The sequence below is a fragment of the Myotis davidii genome, unplaced genomic scaffold (assembly GCF_000327345.1).
Source record: "Myotis davidii unplaced genomic scaffold, ASM32734v1 scaffold292, whole genome shotgun sequence".
Taxonomy (NCBI): Eukaryota; Metazoa; Chordata; class Mammalia; order Chiroptera; family Vespertilionidae; genus Myotis; species Myotis davidii.
The window spans coordinates 3,799,054-3,812,710 of record NW_006285042.1 but is presented as its reverse complement, the minus strand read 5'-3'; the positions used below and the strand labels follow the sequence as shown (position 1 = coordinate 3,812,710).

At 46.5% G+C, this 13,657-nt stretch overlaps 1 protein-coding gene across 8 annotated transcripts in view; it reads left to right on the top strand.

The window, feature by feature from the left end:
- Window positions 1-13,657, top strand: part of PLAGL1 (PLAG1 like zinc finger 1) — a 50,255-nt gene that overhangs the window by 25,646 nt on the left and 10,952 nt on the right. For 4 of the 8 annotated variants that reach the window (XM_006755397.2, XM_015558512.1, XM_015558515.1 and 1 more), the window contains 2 exons: window positions 1,524-1,555; window positions 5,653-5,714. The gene's annotated coding sequence lies outside the window, so the exon portion shown is untranslated. Of the gene's footprint in view, window positions 1-1,523; window positions 1,556-2,664; window positions 2,763-2,787; window positions 5,715-13,657 lie in introns of those variants that run through there. The other 4 variants (XM_015558517.1, XM_015558514.1, XM_015558516.1 and 1 more) reach the window with 3 other exon arrangements.

The following is a 13,657-nucleotide window of genomic DNA, read 5'->3' as shown; positions in this document are numbered from 1 at the left end:
GGTGCAATTGACAGAATTGCAACCTGGGGGGGTGGGGGTGGGGGACACACATAAAGGCAAAGGGGAAAAGTGCCTGAGCGATCACAGGAAGATGGCTGCTGGAGCACTGGCTCCGCTGCGGGCCAGGTATGCAACCTGAGGCAGGTCCCCGAACTTCTCTGCAAGGTGACATCTCCCCTTGTGCAGAGCTCTTACAAGGGGGCCTTTATAGGATTCCAGAGAGCCGAGAACAGGAACATCCGTGCTTGCAGAAGCATCACTCTGACAGTAGATTGTGATTAGGATTAGCATGAAGGGGAAACAATCCAAAAACAGAAGCCGAGCAGCCAGTAGGGATCTGACTCTGCACTGACCTAACTTGACTCCGAGCTCTTTACTCACTGGGCTGGTAGTAGGTTTAAAGGAAACCCCATGAAAGTTGAGTTTTGGCCAATAGAGTGGGCGTACCTTCCCACCGTCCCTCACCCTCACCCCCATCTAGTTTTGGGGTACCACAGATTGGAAAGTAGTGGTTCCCATGTTAGGCGGTGGGGGTTGGGGATGGGCCATGTGAGTGTTCATTAACTGCCTCCTCCTCCCCCTTCCCTCCTGGGACACATGTGTCTGGTGTGAGAAGGGAGGCAAGTGTCCACAGAGGCCAGACCCTTGTGAGGCCAGAGTGGCCCACGCTCCGGTTGCTGCCGTTTTTCTAACATCTGCCTGCTGATGTTCCCTGCTTGCTTAACGCACCCTCGCTTCCGTGTTCCCTGCTTGCAAGTTCTCTTCTTGGGTACGATTTAATACAAACTACTCAGCTTCCTAGAAACCAAAGTGGAGGGGGCACCGTCTTGGCACACTTTGCATCCACACCGGGGCAGGTGGTTCCCAGGCAGGCCCTCCTCTCCCAGGTCTGACTCCCCCTGGACGTGCACCCCACATGCTGGGCAGACTTAGTGGGTGCCTGTGTGGCAGGAAGATGGGGTTCCCTGGTGACTGACTCTTGTACATTGAAGTTCTTCTTCCTGCCCAAGCTCTGTTCTAAAAGTCCTGGTCTCTAAACAGTGGCTGCCATGTCATGAGTCCTCTCCAGTTTTCAGTGGAGCCCTCGTAAGCCTCATCCGAAGGGCTCACTTTGCCATAAACTAAAAGGGCTCTGGTTTGAGGACATGACTGACCTCCAAGTCCGGACCCTTTTAGACATTTCATTTGGTTACTGCCACATCTGTGGTTCAACAAATTTGTCACATTAAGGATTCATATCCTTTCTCTTGGGGTGGGAATCGCCTCTCCCCAAAGCTACCTCATTTCCAGCACATTGTCATTTCTACCTTCTGAAAGCCCACAGCCCCGGTCCCCGTCCCAGCATGAGGGGCTGGGGACACAAGCAAGCTTGGGGAGCTGGCTGTCCTGTGCTCAGCATGGCACACTGGCCTCTCCTCTTCCTGGTTGACTTCCCAGTTGTTGTTAGTTTCTTTGGTTTTTAAGCAATTTGGAGTTTAAGATAAAGGCCTCAATGATAACTTTCTTTGCCTCTCCCTTCCTAGGTATTTGCATAGGAGTCAGAGGAGTTAATCCTGTGAGTAGAGTCTTAACATCTGCTTCTTTCCTTCCTTCTCTATCTGCCCCCTGGGGTTTCTAAAGCGCTGGCAGGTCCAAGCTTCTCTCTGCAACAGGGCGGAGGCCTTCTTTGCAAAGAAGTCTGGCTCCGGTTATGGGCAGCAAGTCCAGAGCACAGATGTGCACTAGCCTAAGTCTTAGCACCTGGTTGAGGCACCGGGGAGTCTCTGTGTCTGGCTCCCCAACTTCAAGTATGCAGGAAGTATCCCCTCCTTTATTCCCCATAACGACCTCAATTCACACTCCAGCCCCCACCTGGCCAACCGCTAGGGAAAGTTCACGGCAGTCATTTTTAGGTGCTCCCCTTCCCTCCTAGGATATGGCCTAGAACCTAGAGATTGCCCCATACCTGATAGGCCAGGGACTTGCCTCTGGCCTTTGGCACATCACAGCCCTGGTCTCCTGAAGCCTCAGGGACACCAGTAGAGCTGAAAATGCTCCTCTTCCTCCCCAGGCCCGGGGCAGGAGAAAGGAGGGAAAGTGTCTTTTACTTACCTTCTTTCCCACCCTCACCTTCTCCCCCACTAGACATTGGGCAGAATCTCCTCATTGGGTTTAGATGTTTAAAACAGACTGCTTCTGCCATCATCTGGGCTGACACACATAGATTTACAAAGCCTGTTGCCTGTTAGAGCTAGAAAGGAAAACTGTTGGCGTAAGGCCGACAGGAAGGGCAAACATCGCCCACACAGTGGCAGCCCTGGACACAAAGAGAAGGGAACAGATTGAGAGGCTAGGAGCTCACAGATCTTAGAGCCAGCTTAGTCAGAGAGAAAACCTAATGTGACTCCAGACGTTGACCCTGGAGAGGCTGGGAAGTGACACGGTGAAGAGACTGATTAGTAACGTGGACACTCACGTCACACCACCTTAGCTGCTGGCTGGGCAACTTAGTACAACTTCTAAGCCTCCGTTTTCCCAAAAGTAAAATGGGGTTAATACCTCCTACTCGTATGGTTGTTGAGGGCATTTAGTAAAGTGATGAAAACAATGGCCATCACCCTGTGAGCATCCAATACATGTTAGCTGTTATTGCATAGTTGGCGCCAGTGGCTGAAATCTGTAATTTTGGAAGAGGAGCCGCGAGTCTAGAGTTAGCCCTGCGTGGAGCCCCTGCTCTAGAACAGGTGACCTTCCAGGCGCACTGCGGGACATCGAGGTGAGAGGTAGGTAGATGGGTTTGTCTGGAATTTGAAAGTTTAGAATTGAAGGTAGATATTTGGGAGGCCTGTGACCTCCAGGAGTAGTTGAAACTTTGGGTTATGAACAAGGTCCCCCAGCGACTGTGAGAAAAGGTAGAGGGTCAGGTCTGTTCACATTTCTGGTGACACTTTGCAGCATGTTCCTCTGTGTGGTCGAAATGCGAATATCCCACTGAGGTTCTTCACTTCAGAGACACAATCTTGTGGTCCACTGTGGTCCACCTCATTGAAATAAGGTTTTGTTGTCTGCAGTCTACTCTATAGGGTCGGCTCCTTTCCATTAGGAATTACGGGCTTTAAAAAATAAAATAAAAAACTTAGTTGACAGGCTTTTCAGAAACAAGTCTTGTCCGTCGTCTGCCTAGATGAGTGTTTCATGGAAAACCAAGGCAGAATCCCGTGTTTGGGGCTTGCCCAGTTCTTTCCCACTCAAATCATTAGAAATAAAAAACAAAGTCAGTCTGAAGAATTTACTGAAGCAAAATCAGGAGTAGCTAGAAGTGAATGAGCTGAAACTGGAGGGAAATCCCTTTGTTCAATTCAGGTTTCAGTGAATGCTCAGCAGGCGGTTAAACCAGTTCATTAACAGAAAAGACATGTTCTTCAGCTGCTCTCAGCAGTAAATGCCTAGAAAAACATATTATGACAACCAAAAAGTACATTCCAGAAGTCATATGCTCTAGATTCATGAAACTGTAGTTTTTGTCATCAGGGAAGAAACAGATCATTTACCCCCAAATATTTTCCCATTTATTTAAAACCATTAACCAGAACTAATCTGGCTGCCGTGTGCCAGTCCTCATTCCTAGAAAAAATGTGATTTTTCTTGCCCCTGGGGAGCTCAGAAACATTTGTATTTAGGAGTGTTGAATGTTAGAGGTTCATTTTCTTTTCTTACCACAACCACTTTTTAATCTAATCGACATATTAAAACCTTTTTCTCTGATTCTGAAATCTAAATTCGGACCTGGAAAGCAGTCTGCAAGTAGCATCCGTCAGCCTTAGATGTGTTCTTTTTCTGAACTGTCTCTCCTCTGCTGTGTTCAATTGTCCTCTGCGGCCCAGGATCCCCCCAGGGCCGTGCGTGCTGTCAGGTTCTCCGTGACATTGTTAACTATGTAAGCGTCCGGTCCGGCCGGTGCTGAGATGGCAGGTGGGAAAGGCCGGGGACTTGATCCTCTCCCAGCCAGGGTTCTCCGCTTTCACTAGTGCTGCTCACATTGAACAGCTCAAGAATAAGCTCCTGTGTGAGCCCTCGGAGGCCGAGGAGTATTGTTGAATTCAGAAAGGAATCGCTTTCTCGTAGTGATCATTTGAATATTTTGACAATGAAGCTAAGCTACTCCGCTGCCTGGTTTGCGTACTTCATGTCACGTGCCCCCTTCCTAGGGAAGCAGAAGCGAGCCTCGCCTCCCTGGATGCATAAAGCAGTATTGTCTGTGGTGAGACGGGTGGGAGCAAAGGAAGAATCATCCAGAAGAATTTCGCTCTCATGTTTTCTAAAGCCCTTAAAAAAAGATGTAATCCAGGCCTTTGGAGACCATGATAAATGTTGAGTATTTTCAGAGGAGAGACGGACCATGAAGATGATTTGTGAAGTGTTTATATATGCAAAGTGAGGAATACACTTAAAACAAATTCTCTGGATGATTCAGACAACCTACTCACCTCCGCGTTTTTCCTGACTTGTGACAGGTTATTTTAAAGATTTAGTTGTCTACAATGGCCTGCATTTTTCTGATTTTAACTAAAAAGGATGTTTTCATGCAAAATAAACAGCTTTTTTTGATCAAATTAAGAGGCAACCAAGTGAAAAAATCAGTTAGGTGATCTCTAATTGACTTTGTTTCATAATATATTTACCTTTGTACTGGGCAAGAAAATCCTGAAAAGCTTCTCACCTAAGAGGATCAACGGGTTGGAATAGTCTTAGTTGGAAGAAGCCAAGCTTTATAATTAATTGGTGAACAGAGATACCGGTTTTTAGATGCTCATCAGGGATCAGCAGTATAAAGCCGGCTGCAGCCTGGGCCCTGAAGACTTGGTAAAAACATGAATCCCAGGGCCCTAGTGACGCTGTGCCAGCCTGTGCCAAAGATTTCCCCGGCATTCTAACACATAGCCAGGTTTGCTGACCACCGAATTGTCTATTCAGATAGGAGCCTTCAGCCCATTTGAGAAATCTAGATGTTTATTTAAAGCTTTTGTTAGAAATGAATGCCTACTAGTTATTACTGACTTTTTCCAGTTCATCATGTGTTTCAGGTTTTGTTATTGCATAGATTTGCATGCCTGTTTTATGGTATTCTAATACCGTTGATTTAAAAAAAATACCATTTCCTCTCAGTGCTATTTTGAATATTTTTATGTAAGCAATTGCATGAGTTTTTTTGTTTTTTCTTCTACTTGCAGAAAGCAGGGGAAGATTTCAGGGTTTTTTAAATCCAGTTGTAAGTAGGACAAAGGATATAATGGAAATACTTAAAGGTCTTCTTGGGCAAGATTATATGAAATACTGAAAATCTTCTAAGTTGCAACATTGTGAACTTTATGACACTGTTTAAATATATCAGATGACACACATGTTTTAAGGCTTTTGCCATGTGATATTTCTGAGATATTTTAAAGTTAAGGGTGGTAGATCAATTGAGGCCTTGAGGGTTTTAAAGTTTAAAATTGATGGATCCTTTGTTAAAATGCATGGAAAATGTTAAAAAGCAGTCGAACATGTCCTCCGCATGTCATCAGTTGAGTGTGTGGTGTGGGCTCTCGGAGGGAGGCTCCCTTGGTGTGGGGGTGGGGGAATGTTTCCCCAGCTTCCTTCACTGACGACCTTCGAGATCTCTCCTCACAGGTGTGACTCCTCACACACTTCTGAGAGGACCTCACGACTGCCTGAACGCTGACACCCAGCAGGTATGCAAGTGACCGTCGCTTTTAAACGTTATTTCTGTGTGGGCATGTCTATTGATAACTGCTTGGAAACACATAGTAAAATTAGTCAAGGACATGCGGGAGGTTCAAGGGGTTTTAGTAGAGAATAAAAAGATATTTCCCTTTCAAATCACAAAAGTAATCTTAGGACAGAATTCTTGACTTTCTCTTTTCGTACACTCTGTATTTCAGGGAATCAGAGGATACAATTAGCAACTTTTCACACCCACACCCTCTGTTGGCTGCCCCTCCCCCCTACACACACACACACACACACACACACACACACACACACACATTCCCCGTAGCACCTGCAGATCCATGGCGTTTCTGCTGGTAGCCCTGTCAGTGCCGAAGCTTTAGGGCTGCCCCGTCTACATCCTAACTTGTGCACATGAGGGGATGTGTAAAGGTTGCCCTCCCTTTTGTGGAAGATGTTGACTGATAAGCCGGAGGAAGATGCTGGCCGAATCCCAGTATTGCTAGGACTCCAGAATCATAATCACCGGTGCCTGTGGGTAAAGAACTTCAGTCTCTGAACCTCAGTTTCCTCATCTGTTAGATGGGGATGAACGTGACTTTCTGCCTCTCTCACAGGGCTGGCTGATGGAAATTCTTAGACAGAATAGCACGAGAGGGCTTTATGAGCTCAACTGAGTTATTTTACTAAATATTATTTAGGTTCCCTTTGAAATATAATGTTCTTACTAAATAATATTTTGATTTATTGGCCAAGAAATTGAAATCCATTCCAACATGCCAGTGTATCTACTAGCAGCCAAGAAAGGCACTAGCAGTTCTACTGAGGCGGGCTCAGGGAATCCTGCCTTTGTATCTTCTGTTCCCATGTGATTGACATTAGAAGACTGGGCATGATGACCAGTAGGATCCTGGAGTGTGTCTGCCCAGTAGTTGGTGGTGGGTCTGTGGGCTGAGGACAGGTAAGGGGCAGCTAACACACTGGGCAGGAGACACAGGCGCAGAGTGGGACAAGCTCAAGCTGGACGGACTGTGTAGTCGCTCGGGGAGCAGGAAAGGAAGCCCAACTTGAAGCATCTCTATAGGCTACTGGGAAGGAGCAGCAAGCATGCGGCCACGGGAAATTGGGGCTTATTGTGAGCAGGGTCCCCAGCCTCCAGGGCGACTGGAGCATAGAAGGGCACATTGAAGCCGCCTGCTATGGGCTGTGGGATGGACCACACATGTGGATTAGGAGACAGCTACTCAGAGAGTATGCATTCCTCCCATTGAACTGGGTATAATTGTAATGGTTTGTTAAACAAACAAAGGACCCAGAGCTGTGACTGGGGGAGAGAAAAGACCTCAGGTGAAAAGGAGAGGAGGCTCTCGCGCCAGTGTCCCGCATTTTAAGCTTTCTCCCCCATTTCCTGGGCATTCCTCTCCCCTTTCAGAGCAGCCAGAACAGGACCTTGGAAAACCAGCCTTGTCCCTCTAGTGTCATTTCCTTTGAAGATGGAAACCCGATGACATGTTTACCATCTTCAAAAGAAAAAATGAAAAACGGGGGTCATCCTAAAGGATAAATATTTACATTTATATCCTAAATGTAAACCTTTTCATATTTGGAATTATTTCTGGATGAACGGTTTGCATCATTTGAACGTACAGACGTGACATGGGAAGACAAAGAGAAAACTCTCAGTGCAGCTTTGTGTCTAAGGAGCAAGCTTCCACAGGAGGCTAGAGCCTGCCGGGCAGCAGCCCCACTCTTTCTTACTCTGTACAGAGTTGATAGGAAAGTGAGTTCTGGATGCCCATCCACTGCATAAGCTTGAGAAGCCATAGTGTTAAGTTGTCATTTAAAATTGCTAGTTACATTTGTGTCCATTTGGGTAATCAGATTTGGTCTCAGGCTCATCTTGTCAAAAAAGACCGTTTAGAGTTTCAGAACAGTACTTTTCACTGGGCTGTGCCCTGGGGTAAGGAGGGGGAGGAGCTGTTTTCTCGTGTAAAGCTATCTGTTGATGAACCGTCATCACTTTCCCTGCTCCCAGTTCCCAATAGAGTAACCCCATATTCCTCTCCTGGTGTGCGGCCCCTTTGTGTTCGGGCACAGCCCCTTCTCCAGCCTCCCCTTCACACTCGCACCTGCCGTCCAGCCAGACTGAACCCCGGGATCCCTGCTGCCCTGTGCTGCTTTGTGTCTCTGTTTTTTTATGTTCTACTGTCTGCCCGAAATGCATGCCTCCCTTTTGTCCACCTGATAAACTCCTAATGAGCTTAAGTACTGGTTTTAAAATTTAGAAAGTACAGATAATCAAAAAGGAAAAACAAAGAGAAGGTATCTCTAACTCCACCCCCAGAGATACTTTGCTGACCAGTTTTCTCTGCTCTTTCATGCCTTTTTATTTGTTTCGCAGTGGTTCTCGACCTTCCTAATGCCGCGGCCCTTTAATACAGTTCCTCATGTTGTGGTGACCCCCAATTTCATTATTACAAATTGAACATAATTAAAGCATAGTGATTAATCACAAAAAACAATATGTAATTATATATGTGTTTTCTGATGGTCTTAGGCGACCCCTGTGAAAGGGTTGTTCAATCCCCAAAGAGTCGTGGCCCACAGGTTGAGAACCGCTGGTTTAGCGGCACTGTTGCTTTAGGATCAAACAGTCCACCTCTCGTGAGCACCCTTCCCAGATCGCATAGCTTTCAAGTTTCCTTCGAGGGATGTCTGACTCATGAATCTGGCTTCCCGTCACCGATGTGACTAGTCTGCTTTTCTTGTTTCTTTTCTCAGTTGCGCCTTTACCCTCACACACTTCCTGGGAAGGACCAGGCTTTTCTTTCCCCCAGAATGCTAACCGTATTTGGACAATAGCCCTGCTGCTAATTAGGTAGTTTTGGTTCCTCAGTGCCCTGCTCTGAAAGTCCCAGGAATAGAGAGCAGGGCTGTCAGCTATAGAGGCCTCCCCTAAAAGGGCCTGCAGGCCGGTGGCTGAGGGTTTGTAGGGGGAGGAGGGGGCTATTTTCAGCTGTCACAAAGGAATAGTCCCCATCACTGACTTTAATGACTAGAAAATCTTCTCCTAATTCCCAAGGCTCTTGTCTGGGTTTGGGGAAGGCTCTCTGCCCCTCACCCCCACCGTGCTACCCAGAGTTCATTTATGGTCTTCTTACAGCAGCGCCCGCTCCATTTCAGCAGCACCAGTCCCGGGCTGCTTGGGCAGCACACACACACCGAGCTTGCTTGTTGGTAGACATTTGATATTCCTTCTTAAATGTTTATATTGAAAAATACATTGTATGTGGTGGGGAGAGGTAGCCTGTGGAAGATTGAAGAATCTGGAAGAAGGCTCCTGCTCTCTCTCCCCGCCCCCTCCCCAAGCACGCCTGCTCAGATATTCTATTTGCGTGGACTCGCCTAAGTTCCAAGGGCCCTTCTTTTGCTGTAACGTGTTTCTGGAGCCCATTTCTTCTACAGCTCACTTCTACCTTTGTAACTTTCTAAATAAACTTTCTGATAATTTGAAGAAAAAAAAAGAATCTGTAAACATGCTTCCCTCCTTCCTGCTGGGTGGGTTATGTTGAACCGAACGACCCATTCTGTGGAAGCACTCGGCCTGTCCGGGGACGCCCAGCTGTGCAGACCCTGTGCAGCCGCCTGCCTCACTCTCTGCGGGAGGGAAGGCTGCGTGCTTACAGACCTCTTCCAGTAAAGCACGCTTGCGCTGAAGGTCCTGACTCAGGCATCCTTTCGCCTTGGTAGTGGGGCTTCTCTTCGTCTGCTGGGGCTCTTTGAGGCTCATTTCCTGGGCTTCTGCCTCTTCCATTGCCTCTTAGGGCTTCCTTCATTCCAGCTGAGATAGTTCTGTTGGCATTGTCTGCCTGCTTCTACCTCTGTCCTTCCCACCATCCTCACCTTGACTATTAAATAGGTTACGCATTATTTTCAATCCGCTCAACATCTTATAACAAAGAAAGGCTCCCACCTGTAAAAAGCCGACCTTCCTTCAGAAGAGTGGGCAACCAAACAGGGATTTTGAGCTTCTAGGGTCTTGCTGTATACTATCGCTAGTTAGAAATGATGTGGGAACATCTTATTACGTTTTTTTTTTAAATGCAAACTTAATTCTCATTTTGCTTATTTTTATCACCATTGACTTGTCATTACACCGTCCTACCCAAGAGGAACTGGGGAATTTGGAGGCAGAAGTCCTCTGTCCTTGGAGTCTCTGAGAATAACATGTCCCCACAAGCCTACTTCCACCCTGCTCCACGGTGCAGAGCAGATAGCCTCAGGCAGCTCGGTCTAGCTGCAGCCTGCCACAAAGAAAACAAACCCCTCCTCGCCCCCAGGACAACCCACTTTCCCAAACCACTCTGGGTTGATCATGTGAGCTTACTCACAGCGTCTGAGGCCACCCATGGAGAGCTCAGTAATGTATACAGTCACTTATAGAAACAAGATTCACAATGGTCCTACTCCCCAGAATCCAGAGAGGGTCAGAGTGTCCTTTGCTCTATTTGGCCAGAAGAGCATCTCAGCTCCTCCTTCCTGCTGTAGGTCTCCTTGTTGGCCTGGATCATAGGCATCATTAAGCTCAACATATCAGAAACTGAACTTGGACCTCCAGCGCTTTGCTGGATTTTTCTCCTGGTGCTCATCCTTCCTTCCTTGTCTGACAATCCTGTCACCTCTTTTCGCTAGCCTAACCTAAGTCCTATCTAACTATTCTGTTTACAAAGTGTCCTTTCAGCCTGCTCTCTCTTCCTTTTTGGGCCACAGTTATCTCTTCTGAGAGGTGGCAGAAGCCAAAGTGGTTTCCCTACCCCTGGTCCCACCACTCCAGTATATCTTACACAGCCCTGCTAGAGTTACTGTTAAAAAGTAGAATCTGACAAGTCTGTTGCTTGGAATGGATTCCCGTTGCCTGGCCCCCTGGTCGTCAGTATTGGCTCATCCTTGCCCCTTGTGATTTGGCTCCTCTGTCTTCTGGTTCTTTGAGGCTTAGAGTTCTGAGCTCAGGCCTTTCCCGTTGTTCTCATTCCCATTGAGACAGTGTTTTGTTGGCATTCTCTTCTATCTCTTCTCTCCCCACCTGCCTCACTCCGCCTCCACGTAAATTCAGAGTTAGTGGCTAGCCTTTACTAAATAGGCTATTCATCTACTAACATATTACAACAGAAAGCCTACCTTCTTCTAGTGGGATGGAGCCCTATATCACTGTCCCTTTGTGATGGGTCTTTCCCTCTCTCTCCAGCCTGCTTTTTTGTATTTGTTTTGTGTCACCTTTTCTTCTGCTTTCTGGTGATCCTCTGTTGCCTACTGATTTGAGAGTGGAACCACTAAAAGCCATGGAAGCTTTGTATATTTAGACAGGGCTTGTCAATGAGGGCTTTGCTTTAGGTGATGTAGGTAAACCCTGGGACTGTCATCTGTCCTTGATGTTAGCTCTTTCCTCTTGGGCTTCCCCAGAGAAGACTCCTTCAGGCGCCTGCCATGGAGGGTGAGGTCCTGGTTGCCAGTGTCCACTCCACTTAATCATTCCATTTCAGCCTTGCACCCCCATCCCGTGCCCTCCCTTGGGGCTGAGGCTTCACTACCAGACTTTCATGCCTCTCACTCTACTTTCATGCCCACTTTCACCCCCACTTCCAATGCCCAAATTTCCGAGACTTATGATGGCTTCTGAGGGTAAGTCAGGTTGCTTCATGGCTTTCCATGACCTGCTCACTTTTATTCTGTTGGCCATCTTGACTCACAGATGTTACTCACATCTGTGGAAGGTACTCTGTGCTTTTTCAGTTTTCCAAGTTTAATGCATATATCTGATGTTCTGAAGCTGTGCTGTAATCAACAAGACAGCTTCCTTATTAATTTTCTCTCTGAATAGTAGATAAATAATTCATTTCAGTTCTTGCTTATTTTAGGCCTCATTTCTAAGAAAATAAGAGCGTAGCCCTGGGTTAGTTAACCAAAGTAAGCCTCTCAAGGTTGCAGGCTGTGGAGGGACAGAGGTGGTGAAGTGTGGGGCAGTGTCCCCCAGGGCAAAATAGAGGGGTGGAGTCGGTAGGTGTTCCCACCAACAGGCACAAATGAGGGCATGTTGTTTCGGTTGAATAAATAATTCTGGAGGGAACATAGAAGGGCCTTTGGTGAAGGCAGGGCTCGCCAAACCCGTTTTTCTCTTTCTAATTTCTCTGTGGTTTTAGTGATCTCATTTTATGTTCACCACAACCACTGGCGTCTCACCTGATTACTGTCACTTCCTCAGTGATCTCCCAGTTTCACTCTCTCACCACATGGAAAAGGAGCTCATTCCTCTGCTGGGGAGTGACCAGGAAGGGGAAGAGTTTGACATGTGGACAAGGAGTGGCAGGGGATTCCTGGATGGGGCATAGCGCGGAAAGCAGAGAAGCATGAGAGAAAGGGGCACATTGAAGAAATAGCAAGTGGGTTAATCTTCGGCCTTGGTTGCCTTTGGGCCACTGTGGGAGAGAGGTCTGCAGACAGCAGGGCCATAGGCCTTATGGATCCAGCTTAAGGGCTTATCCCAGGCAAGAGCCTTCTTCCAAACGATGTGTCAGCTCATGTGTTAGGGGATTTTAATGATAATGTCTTAGTGCTTTATTGGAGAATAATCTATAAAAAATATTTTTAAAGATGCTGACAAATGAACCCTTTGATTTTGAGGGAAGGTGGGCCTATCTTACATGATAAGATCTGTTAGATTATCACTTCTATCCATGTTTGATAGGACATTTGTACAACTGGTTGACTGCTTGAATTTCAAAAGAATATTATAGAAACTTTTTTTTAAAACCTCACCTGAGGACATACTATTATTGATTCTAGAGAGAGAAAGGGAGAGGGAGAGAGAGGGAAACATCGATGTGAGAGAGAAACATCGATCGGCTGCCTCTCAACTTGCCTACCCAGGGAACCCGTGACCCCTTAGTGGACAGAACAATGCTCCAACCAACTGAGCCGCCTGGCCAGGACAGAATCTTTATTATTAACCTAAAAAAATGCAGTGACTGAGACACAAAATCTGTGTCCCATGGTTTAGGAAATAGTATCAGTGACTTCGTGAAGAGTGAAACTGAATTGATAGCACAAAGAGGGATGGTCTCTTTTTCCATCTAAGCCAATGCTTCTTGTTTAAGAAAAAAACCAGAAGCTTATTAGAGGCCCTTTTTTAAATGGGCCTGTCCACATTGATATAAAACAATCCTGGTTTGGGGAGTATGAAAGAGGGAAACGTTTGGAGTAGAACTTTCTTATCTACAAGGAATGGTTGGTGAATGGCATTAAAAAAAAAAAAGCTTAGACTATTCAAGTTGGAAGACTAAAAATGGCAATTCCGTTTCCTCTCAGAAACAGGCCTTGCATTGTGTCAGTGGGGACAATGGAAATAGAAGCCAGAAGTCATGGTTTATTTTGAGATTGTTGTAAAACATTTGCCCCCCATGGGATGACTGGGGACGCCCCGGAGCTACAGTTGTGCTCTGACCTCTCCCTCTGCTGTATACCATGAGCCCTCGGGGAACACAGGCCTTCCTTGCTATTGATATATATATATTCTTATTCCAATCTGATCCTCTCTCATCCCTAAAATAATCAGCATGAACAGAATGAAGCAGATGGCACAAGCCTTCTTTGGCATACAGGCAGATCTGTATCACTCCGTATTTTTAGAATCAAGGGATTGGAAATTATGTCCTGAGATGTTTGGGAGGAAGACTTACTATCTTTCTATGGTGACAGGTGTTGAAATATTACCATACCGAAGACTCACAGGCAATCTGTGCGTTGAGTCTCAGAACAGACTAATTATGGTCAAGACCCTCCCTTTGTCGTTCTCTGTCAGGATTGTTGGGCGTTTGCCAGGTAATAGAAAGATACTCACAAGTCTGTTTTAAGGATGTGACCATAAAGCGCATCAGGTTTCAACCAAAGA